We start from the raw sequence: 11,120 nt of genomic DNA on the forward strand, positions 1-11,120 counted from the left end.
TCCTTTTCCATTTGATCATTTTCATTAGCGGTGTTATCTTCTCGGTTTTCTAAAATGTCCTTATACCATTTAATGTCTTCTTCTTTTTCCCACGTATTTCCAAATTTTGTATCAGTAAATGCTCTCTCTGTCTGTAGAGTAGGGAGAGCGAGTTAAGTTTCACAGCACTTAGGCCGCAATTGACCCATTGTGCATCCTCCCAGGGAGCTGTCGCCCGTAGATCATTGTCTATCCTGCCATTTCTACGAAGGTGGACAAGTCACCAGGATACATCTATCCTATATGGGCATGTGTGGGCCAGGACTCGCCGAACGCGTAGTCTCGTATTAACGATAACTCCGGGCATTCACATAGGACATGCTATATTTCTACAGTTTCGTCTTCTCGTTCACACTTCCTACGTAGAGGTGTATCTGCTAGCTCCAGTGTATGGAGGTGTTTGCTTAATTGACAATCACCAGTTAAAAAACCAACTGTCAAACGTAGGTTTTTCCTGGTCATTCCCACTTCTTTACTGTTGTACTTCTTTGATGTTGACTCTTCAAGGTTACTTAGTGTTACCCTGGCAAGTTTACATCCTTGCCCTTCTTCCCATCTTTTTACAGTTTGCGCATGGGAGTGACATTTGACAATTTCCGCGATTGTTGTAATTGACCAACCAAAAAGATCCCCAGGTCCTAAGAGTCTTAGGCCTGCCGCCTTATTAGATAATTGGTCAGCAATGCGCTTGCCTTTATTCCTATTGTGTCATTTAACCCACCTCAAGATGATGGTATTACCATCCGAAGCTTGAGTTAGTGACTTGTGACACTCCATTACTAACCCCGATGTGACACGTGGTATATTCAAGGTTAGTAGCGCTTATATGCTATCTGTGCAGATCATTATAGTTTTCCCTGCTATACCTTTTTGGGTTATCTCTTTTGCGGCTATGGAGATACCAGTCAGTTCTATCTGAACTACGCTGGCATATTTGCGCATACCCCACTTTATTCTTTTATTCTTAGGGTCAGTGATCTGTAGTATATCCTGCATCCTGAGCCTTCTTTCATTTTGGAGCCATCGGTGTATATGCAATAGGCATTTGCCACGTTTGTCTCCCTATACTGTCTTGTTTCGATTTTGTAGGGTTTGTTAAACACAAACTTTGGTTCAATTGAGTCGCAGCCTGCCTGTAGCAGTGGTAGCGCATTCAGCTCTCCCCGCCAGAAACGAGTTCTCAATTGTCCCATTCCTACATCAAGGTTTTCACCAGCTGAGCGCAGTCGCATCATTGTCACTAGCGCCACCTCTTTGACCTATATATCTAGAGGCGTGATGAGAATGATCAACTTCATTGCAGCAGTTGGTGTTGTTTTTATGGCACCTGTTATATTTATGCAAGCCATCCGCTGAATATGGTTTAGTTTGTTAATCGCTGTTGCCTGTAGCAGTTTATCAGAGCATCGCCGTTTTGATCAATATGCCTATACTTCCAGAGTTCATGATGTCTTTTGAAGTCTACAACATAAACTGAGGAGTGTGGGTGAGCGTGCTTCTATATTTAAATGGCAGATTTGGATACTTGGTCCGAGTCCTTTTGTCGCTTGGTCCTAAGAAGATCCAGTTAAATTGTTAGTTATAATATCTTATAGTATATCTTATTTTCGTGATGTGTTCTTGTCAGGAGATCTAGAGGTTCCAGATTGTCTGGCTGCCTATTGCGCTAGTTCATTTAGCATTACCCAGGGTGCACGTGTAGTGTCTACTATGGAAGCGAACTAGCTTTACACCCCTGTACTCCCATAAATGAAGTAATCTAAGAAATTTTTAATTAATTTGAACTGATTTATCAAAATGTTTCAATATACGTTTCACAGCTTCATGATTGGCACTCCATCTAGTGTCAGATAGCGTTTTACAGATATACATATAACTTTCTTTAAAATAACCTATCTATGTGGAGAGGACGAGAAGAAATTATAATATACACTTTCTAAAGTTGCAAAAAACGTTACGCAGCTACAGTTCATTGAAAATGCATGAACTCCACACAAATTTAGAGAATACACAAGTCACAAACATGATTTTTTCCTTGATCCTTGCTTCATCATTTTTTAGTACATTTATAATATCATTGCTTATTCAATATTTAAATAAGCTGTTTTGCGACTGCTGCATGTATTACAATGCGTACTAATTTTTTATAAAAGAAAACATAAAATAAACATTAAAACTATTTTATGTTATGTACCATAGTGTAGTTTTATATGTTTAATTTTTTTTCCTTATTTCTTAATTTTTCTTTTATAATTTTTATGCCAATTTGGTCCAAGGCACGGAGTGGACCGCCCCCTAGTTACGGCACTGAGCTTAAGTTCAAGTTTGTGGGTCACCACCATTGTACCTTAAAAATAACTAAAAATTTTTGAACTAATTTTCTTTTAGGCCTTATAACTTTTAGAAAGGGTTTAGAAACACGTGGGTCTAGAACGGTTTTGTGCTTTGACTATGCTAAGCACAGAAAAATAAGTAACATAAAAACATAAAAATAATTTAATTTAAACCTTATTGATAATTTTGCATCCCAAAAAACCAGAGTGATTGATTTCGTTTACAAAACTGTCTAAAGTAAGTTGTTTTTTAATTTTAAAATTGACCTCTCCATTATTAGTGAAATATATATGAAATAGTTAAAAACTTTATAGAAATATTGAAATAGTTTTACATAATTTTTTACGTGTTTCTCAAATGTATCCCTTTGTTTCCCTAAGGAACGTAACCGCTACGCAAAACACATCCGCCTCTGCTTATTTTACCCCGACAATATCCGTAACGATGTTCATATTAATTTTATATTTAATCTTGTTTATTTGTTTCTCTCACTCTGCCAGAAAATTTAAATTAATGATACTCCTTGTTTACGGCATTCTACCCTTTCATTATCAATCATGTTGATACACAGCTCTTAGTATGGTTCAGCAATTTAAGAGAACTGCTTCTGAAAGCCGATCATCAGTTTAGATTTTAAATGTCTTTACAGCAATGTAGTTTAAACCTATTGTATCAGAATAACATGATTGTTATTGTGCTATTAGGATGTCAGCACTAATTTTTATATCCTAAATTTCAACTATAACATTAAAACCTATCATAAAACCATTGATAGGAAGCTATTTTTTGTGTCATTTTATTATTATTTACACTCTTTAATGGGAATTAACCGCAATTTTAGTTAAAAATTCGTTTGTTTTGTCTTCCTGTTCTTCTTCTTCGCGCGACTAAGATTACTCCTGTTTGTCTGCCTCTTATTATGTTTCAGTCGTTGTTGACTGTACATTGTCTTTTCACCTTTTTGGCGGCCTTCCAACGGGTCTTCTGCTATACGACTTGTTGTTTTTACAGATGTTCGCTAATCTATCTGGTCCCATTCGGTTTACATATTCGTTCCAGTTTTTTTTCTTGTTTTTATCCACCTGTTAATATTTTGAATTTTGTATTGTTCGCGTATACTTCTGTTGGTTTGTCTGTTTCTTAATGATATGCTCGCTATTGATCTTAATACTTTCATTTCGATATTGTTGATTTGTTGTTTCGTCTTTCTTGTATCGGTCCTTGTCTCCGCTGCATATGTTAGGATTGGTCTTACTGTTGACTTGTATACTTTTATTTTGCTTTCCTTGGTTAGATATTTGTTTGTCCATATATTTTCTCGGAGGTAACCACTTACTCTTGCCGCTTTTGATGCTTGCCTTGTGGTCTCTAATCTTATATCCCTGTCACTAGTGATCTCTACTCCTAGGTAATTGAATTTCATTACTTGTTCTACAATTTTGTCATCTATTTCTAGTTTGCATCTACGCGGCTCTTTACTGATCACTATACATTTAGTTTTTTCTACCGATATTTTCATATTAAGTTTGTTTGCTGTGATATTCAAGGTGTGGAGCTGCCTTTGTAGATCATCTTCGTTATCAGCAATTAGTACTGCATCATAGGCATAGCATATTATCGTGATTTTATGCGCTTCCATGTGGTATTCGTGTCGTTTTCTTATATTGCTCAGTTCATTGTTATTCACCATATTGAATAACAATGGGCTAAGCGAGTGTCCATGGCGGATTCCTCCTTTTAGTTTTATGCATTCTGTTTCCTCTGTTGGCACTATAACTCTGGTCTTGTTGTTCTTGTTAATTTCATTAATTGTGTTTATTATCTGATGGTCTATTTGTTCAGCTTGTAATAAATTTAAGATGTCATTTCGCTTCACCCTGTCAAAAGCACTTTTTAAATCTACAAAGCACATGTATGCTGGTTTTCCATATTCAATAGACTTCTCTATTATTTGTCTGATAATAAAAATTGCGTCTTTTGTGCTGAGGTTCTTTCGGAAGCCTTGTTGTTCCTCTGACATGTTCGCTTTTTCCTCGATTTTATCTTTTATGACTGCCGTTAACAATTTTAATGTAGTTACTATTCATCAGACTAATGCCTCTATAATTTTTAGGATATCTCGAACCTCCCTTTTTAAGTATCGGTAGCAGGAGACTTTTCTTCCATTCCGCTGGTACTACTCCGGTATTTATTATATTGACGAATAATTTTAGGAGCCATTTGCGTAGTGTTGTTCCTCCATATTTTAGCAGTTCATTGTTTATCTGATCAGGACCAGGTTCTTTACTGTTTTTTAATTTTTTTATTCGTTCTTTTAGCTCCTCTTCTGATATTAGTACTCTACCGTGAGTTTCATTAATGATTCTTTCTCTGTTCTTTTCCTCTCCTTTTCCATATAATTTCGTGAAATGCTCAATCCATTGTTCCCCGTAATGTTATCTATGCGTACAAATTCATTTATTTCTGTTTTTTGTCTCCTTATCATCTTCCACACCTTTTTCTGGGATCCATAGAGATCGTATTCCATATCTTTGGTAAATTTCTTCCAGTGTTTTTTTTATGTTATATATTACTTGGTTTACTCTATTCCTGATTTTCACGTAGTCTTCTCCTCCGGCGTCTTCACTTCTTTGTATGTTAGGAAAGCTTGTTTCTTTTCATTTGCTAGTGCTTTCACCCTTTCGTCGTACCATGGTGTTTTGTATTCCCGTTTATTTCTGTTAACTTTTCTTTTACCTAAAGCTTCTTCCGCTGCTTGTAGGATACATTTTTTAATAATTTTTCAGGTTTCTTCTATATTCTTTATAGTCTCTATAGTCTAGTCTATAGTCTAGTTCTATAGTCTCTAGGTTATGGCTGTTTAGTTTTTCTGTTAGTCTGTTTCTATACAAGTTTTGTGTCCCTTCTTCTTCTAAGCTTTCTATGTTTAACTTTTCGTGTACTTTTGTATTTCGCTTGCCTTGTGTAGTGATTGCTATATTTACTTTTCCTAGTATCAGGCCATGGCCGGATCCTACATTGGTGGAAGATAGAGTGCGCACATCTATTATATTCTTGGGGTGTATTTGTATGTTTGTTATAATGTAGTCAATAATAGAATTACGTCCTCTTGTATCTGACCAGGTAATCTTATGTTGTATTGGGTGGTTGAAGTACGTGTTGTTAATTCGGAGATTATTTATTAAACAAAGTTCTAGAAGTCTTTCTCCGTTGTCGTTGAGAGTTTCTTCGTTAAATCTTTGTGTAACTCCAGCCACAGTAAGAGACTTGAATTGAATCAAAACAATACCGTCTATATTTTTTATTTAATAATTAATTAAATTATAGTCATTTGATTTTAAACACATCTTAAACATGAATCAATCATCCTAAAAATTTTAGTTATACTCGTATAATCTATATGGATAAGGCTTATTTAAGTTATATTAGCTTAGAAGTAGGGTTTTACTTGGGAAAGTGGAACGTGAGACAGACTCTTGTCGTGTCCCGTGTCCCACACTTTGTCATCTGTCCCGTCCCACGTCCCATCCCGCAGCTATTTTCACAGTTCAGTCCGGCGTCCCGTCTCGTGTTGTCCCGCGGGATGTCCCTCTTTCCTGCAAAGCTAACAATAAGGAAATATATTTTTATAATAATGGTATAAAGACATATTTAGTATTTATATTTTTTTTCATTATTATTATTAAAGCAAATTATTTAAATGAATTAAATAAAATATTTTACATACATATACCTATTAAAATTTAAACGAACACATGGCAAAGAGGTTAGGTGGGATTATAAAAACAATTTAAAAGGTTTTAAGAAATTACTAAATATTTGCAATTAAATTAAATTAAATTAAAAACGTAATTATTAGTGAGTACTTACCCCAGGAGACGTTTTAACAATAGAAATGAGTTTATGAACTAAAACTTTAAATAGACGAAAGATACAAAAAAACTTCAGAACCCACTTCTATTGTTTTAATAAGTGAGAATATAATTGAAATAAATAAAAAATTTAACTGAAGAATAGAAATTAAATAAATTATTTAGTTGAACTTAAACCACAATTATTTTTAGAAAAAATGTGAAAATAAAACAAAAAGTAAACAAACGAAGAAAATTAAAAGAAACTGTAATAAAATAGTTATTTATAGAGAAAAACAAAGATGTTACTTTTATAATGTAAAGAACATTTAATGAACATGTTGGAGTATCAAAATTCATTTTAAAAAATATCCCTTTACAAAGAGAAATAGAGAATGATCAAATCAACTGGAATATTTGGAAATTGACCCATTTGGATAGCAGGTAATCCACATAGTAAACTGTAAAAGCCAATATTGTCAAATATGTGGTATACTAATGTGGTATACTGAAAGAGCCAATGATTGGTTCTTTGTCTTTAAGGAAAACATGTACTCACAGTACTTCTCAGAATTTTTAAACACCGACTTGTGGGGTACTAGTTATTAGGTCCTACTTAATGAGCAATCAAATTTGTGTGTCCAGTTAAATAGATGTTCGTTCATTACTCTATAACTGTGATGCAATGGCTGAAGGCAGATTTTCCAAACCGCTACAATGTCGTGATAGTCCGTTGACCGATTGGCTAGCCAGATATTAGATCTTACAATTTTAAACTTCTTTCTCTAGGGAGTTTAAAACAAAAAGTTTACCAAACCCACACGAACTTTGTGCAAGTGATTACTCCTCAACAACTAAGTAATGACTTAAACTAAAATTTACTTTCTATCACGGTGGAGTATGAAGTATTTGGGCCAGATGGTCAAAGTCAAATTCTGACATCACTATCTTCATTACCGGCCGATGCATACGGATTGTAAATCGGCATTTTTAATCAAAATTAATTTACAAATATTTTTTTTAATCCAAATTAATTAATTAAAGGAACAGCTTCGTTATGGAGGAATTATTAAACTTACAACCCATGGCTTCAGAGGAGGAAGACGTGCTACTGTTTTGTTATACGGTAAATCGCTATTAGTTGTCGAGAATAAGTATAAAATGTTTTTGATCGTTTTGTAGTTGGAGGTAGAGCTAGTTGGATCGTGAAGTATGAGGGGTCATTGGAAAAAGGGTAGCTCTATAAGTAAATAATAAAGGCTGGGGGTCAGAGGGTAAATTGTCAAAAGAATCCTAAGCTTATATTGCCTGTCTAAACGACTTAAGGTACCGTGCGATATGTCATATGACAGGATTTAATGAGGAGAATTAGATGACAAAGAAAAAAGACACATGGCGGCATGCCAAAGGAGCTTTATACAAGTATCTTTGCTACCATCGGGCCAATCGTGATGTGCGAAGTGTCATATGACAGGACTTAATGAATAGAATTCGATGACAAAGAATAATTCTATTGATAAAGGGTATTCTTATTTAACTCGTAGCTTAGTAAGTTTTATAATTTAAAGTTGTGATAACTTCGTTTCTAATAAATAAATTTTAATGAAATTTGTGTCAGAATTGCTTTATTTAAAACGACGCTAAAAAAAGCTCTTTATTTTCGACTACGAAAAAGTATCGTAGTAGGCTTTGAAAATATTATTATATAATATTTTAAATATGGGCCAAACTAAAACTTTTATTACATGATATTGAAAGAAAAAGTTGGTTAAAATCGATTCAACATAGAGCCTATATGTTTATAACACCTTAATTTTTATAGATTTCTTTCCAATCTAAATGGGTCTCACTGTATATACGCTGTATATAACGACCATTATACATAATATAATAGTCATTATATATTAATTAAATCAGTAAAATGTAACAATAAACTAATTTAAAAGAATATTTAGATCAAAATAATAATATTTTATGTATGTTTTTATTTATTCTGTAACCTATTTAGAATATTGATCTATGTTCAACCTTTTGTTATATTTAACCGGATTGAATTATTATTTTAATGTTAATATACCACATTGATAAATTAGCCTTACTGATATTTATTAGAAGCGATTTAATTGCGAATTTAGGGATTATTTTAAATATGTAGTATTAACATGCAAAGAGTTATCGTGATTTGATTATTTTATACATTGGATTTGGATACAAAACCGCAAATACATACACTATGTGTAACTGACATCGAAGATGGCGTTTCAGTTTATTTTAGTGAAAACATCGAAAATTCAATGCCTCATGAAATCGACATTCCCACCAAACGTTTTATTCCCTTTTTGCCTTTGAAAGCGGACTTTTTTCAATTGTCGTTTGGAGCGCCGAAACAATAAATTCAGCATGGCCAGTGAATCGTAGCTCTGGCCAGGAAAGAGAAACCTTTCAGTTAAGCGGGTCGCAATGCGCCAATGCTGCTACAACACATTAAGCCTTTATTACATCCCTCTGCGAGGGCTTTTTCTTATATAGTACGGTCGTCATGATTCCAAACTGGTCAAGGTAACGACAGTTTCGTGAAATCTCGTGATGCCCCAATCTGTATTGGAATCATTTTCTGGAGAGTCCGTCTTGCAAAGGTATGCAATCCTAAAAATATGAGGAATTCGTAATTTGATTATAATCCGTATTCTGAGGACTTTATACCATCTTTAAAATTTAATCGTTTTTTATATTGTATAACTTGGATAATTGTTCAGTTTTTTTTTAAATAATCACTTAATTAAACCAAAATGTTTATATTCTATATTATCAACAGTATGATATTCCTCTTCTGGGTTTTGTCTAATTTTATCATTTACATCGTTTTCGTCGAAAACAAACTAAAATCTTCTCGATTGTTGTCTGATTAGATGTGCATCTCTGGTATCGATTTTATAATTGACTAAGCTTGTTTCATCGTTATGCCCTTTATTCGTAGAAAAAATGTTAGAATGATACTAGCATTACCTTTACTTCTCGTATCTGTTTAGTCTTAAGTATTTGGCATGAATTAATGACTATACTAACAAGCTATCTTGGATACTTTGTAGTTTTATTGTCACAGCAAAAATCGAAGATACAAAAAAAAACTGTTCTACTCAATTTTATGGCAGTTTTCTTAAAACTCAATACTCCTGAAAGAACGACGTCTCGAACTATTACAACAGCTTTTGCCATTAAAAACTCTTTGTAATTTATTTTAATGTAGAAAGCCTTCTTTTTAACTTTTAACAACAATTTTACCGTTCTCCCCTGTGCCAAAAGCTATCTTGTGTTAAATTTGCCAATCCGTATAACCCTTTGGCTCTGGCCAAGAGTTTGCAATAACCACAAATTAAAACTTACTATTAGTGGAACCACTCATGGCATCAGACGAAATGAAATTTGCTCTATTTGTAATAGTAAAGAATTTGAGACAATCGAACATCTTTGGTGACCGAAGGTGACCTCTTCTTAACCCGCCGTTACACGCACTATGAACGAATCACTCACAATATTTATTTAATAGCAATGAAATTTAATGAAAGCTAATACGATAACCTTGACTAGTTCATGAAGATGATAACGTTGCAGAATATTTTAGGTGGTCAATATGCTGTGATACTTAAATGAAGTGGCAGTCTTCTTTATCTGAGAGTATTTCCCACTGCGTGTGTAATCACGTTTTTTTAATTCCAAAGAAACTTTTGTTTTTGTTTAATATTTGGGTACGTTTAAGATATCTCATTAAAACATTAACATGGGTCTATGATACTATTGCAAGTTGTAAAAACCAATTATGTGCAGGGCCGGATGGAATCTCAGCCTATTTTCTGAAAAAATGTATATGTGTACTTACAAAACCAATTTTGCTTATTTTTAACAGATCACTGTACTGGTACTGGTAGCTTTCCCAATCTCTGGAAGAAAAGTTTTTTAAAGCCGATTTTTAAATCGGCTGCAAGGATCTATATATCAAACTATCGAGCTGTCTGTAATCAGTCAGAGCTGCCCAAGTTGCTTGATTGTTTGGTTAGTAAGAAACTGACATGGAGTTTTAGAGGCATTTTTAATCCTGAACAATTTGGCTTTATGAGAGGGAGGTCAACAGATGCCAACCTAGTTTTGTAAATCATATATATAACAGCTTTGAAGAGGGATTCCAGGTTGACTCAATCTATACTGACTGTTCCAAAACATTTGATCGGGTAAACCATGGGGTTCTCTTACAAAAACTAAGAGCTTTGGGTATTTTGGATCCCCTTCTTCAGTGGATTACAGAATTTGTTAGTGGCCGTACGCAGGCAGTTAACTTGGGAAGTGACACTTCAATTGAAATACCAGTTCCATCGGACGAGCCACAAGGCTCCCATTGTGGCCCTGTTTTGTTTTGTTTGTTTCTGGTTGATTTAGTACAACAAATCAAAAATTGTAGTGTTCTTATGTTTTCTGACGATGTAAAACTGTTTAGACAAATTCAATCCTGGAATGATGCTGCTATAATACAGGAAGATCTTAAATCGTTTTATGATTGGTGCACTTTAAACAAAATGTCACTCAATATAAACAAATGTCATAAAATGACATTCTCAAGGCAAAGAAATCCAATTAAATTTGTTTACTACATAAATAACTTGCCATTAGCCTCGAAAAATGAAGTATTAGATTTGGGAATCTGGTTAGACACCAAACTGTCATTCTCAAGTTACATCAACCAAGTAACAAATACAGCGATGAAAGTGCTGGGATTTATCCAACGCACATCAGTGGACCTGTCTTTGTTTACATTTAGAAAACTTTATTCCATTCAGGCCTGTTCTGGAGTTTGGATCAGTTATATGGTCCCCATCATACCACTGTTACATTCAACAGATTGAA

Source organism: Diabrotica undecimpunctata, chromosome 6, assembly GCF_040954645.1.
Source record: "Diabrotica undecimpunctata isolate CICGRU chromosome 6, icDiaUnde3, whole genome shotgun sequence".
NCBI classification, from domain to species: domain Eukaryota; kingdom Metazoa; phylum Arthropoda; class Insecta; order Coleoptera; family Chrysomelidae; genus Diabrotica; species Diabrotica undecimpunctata.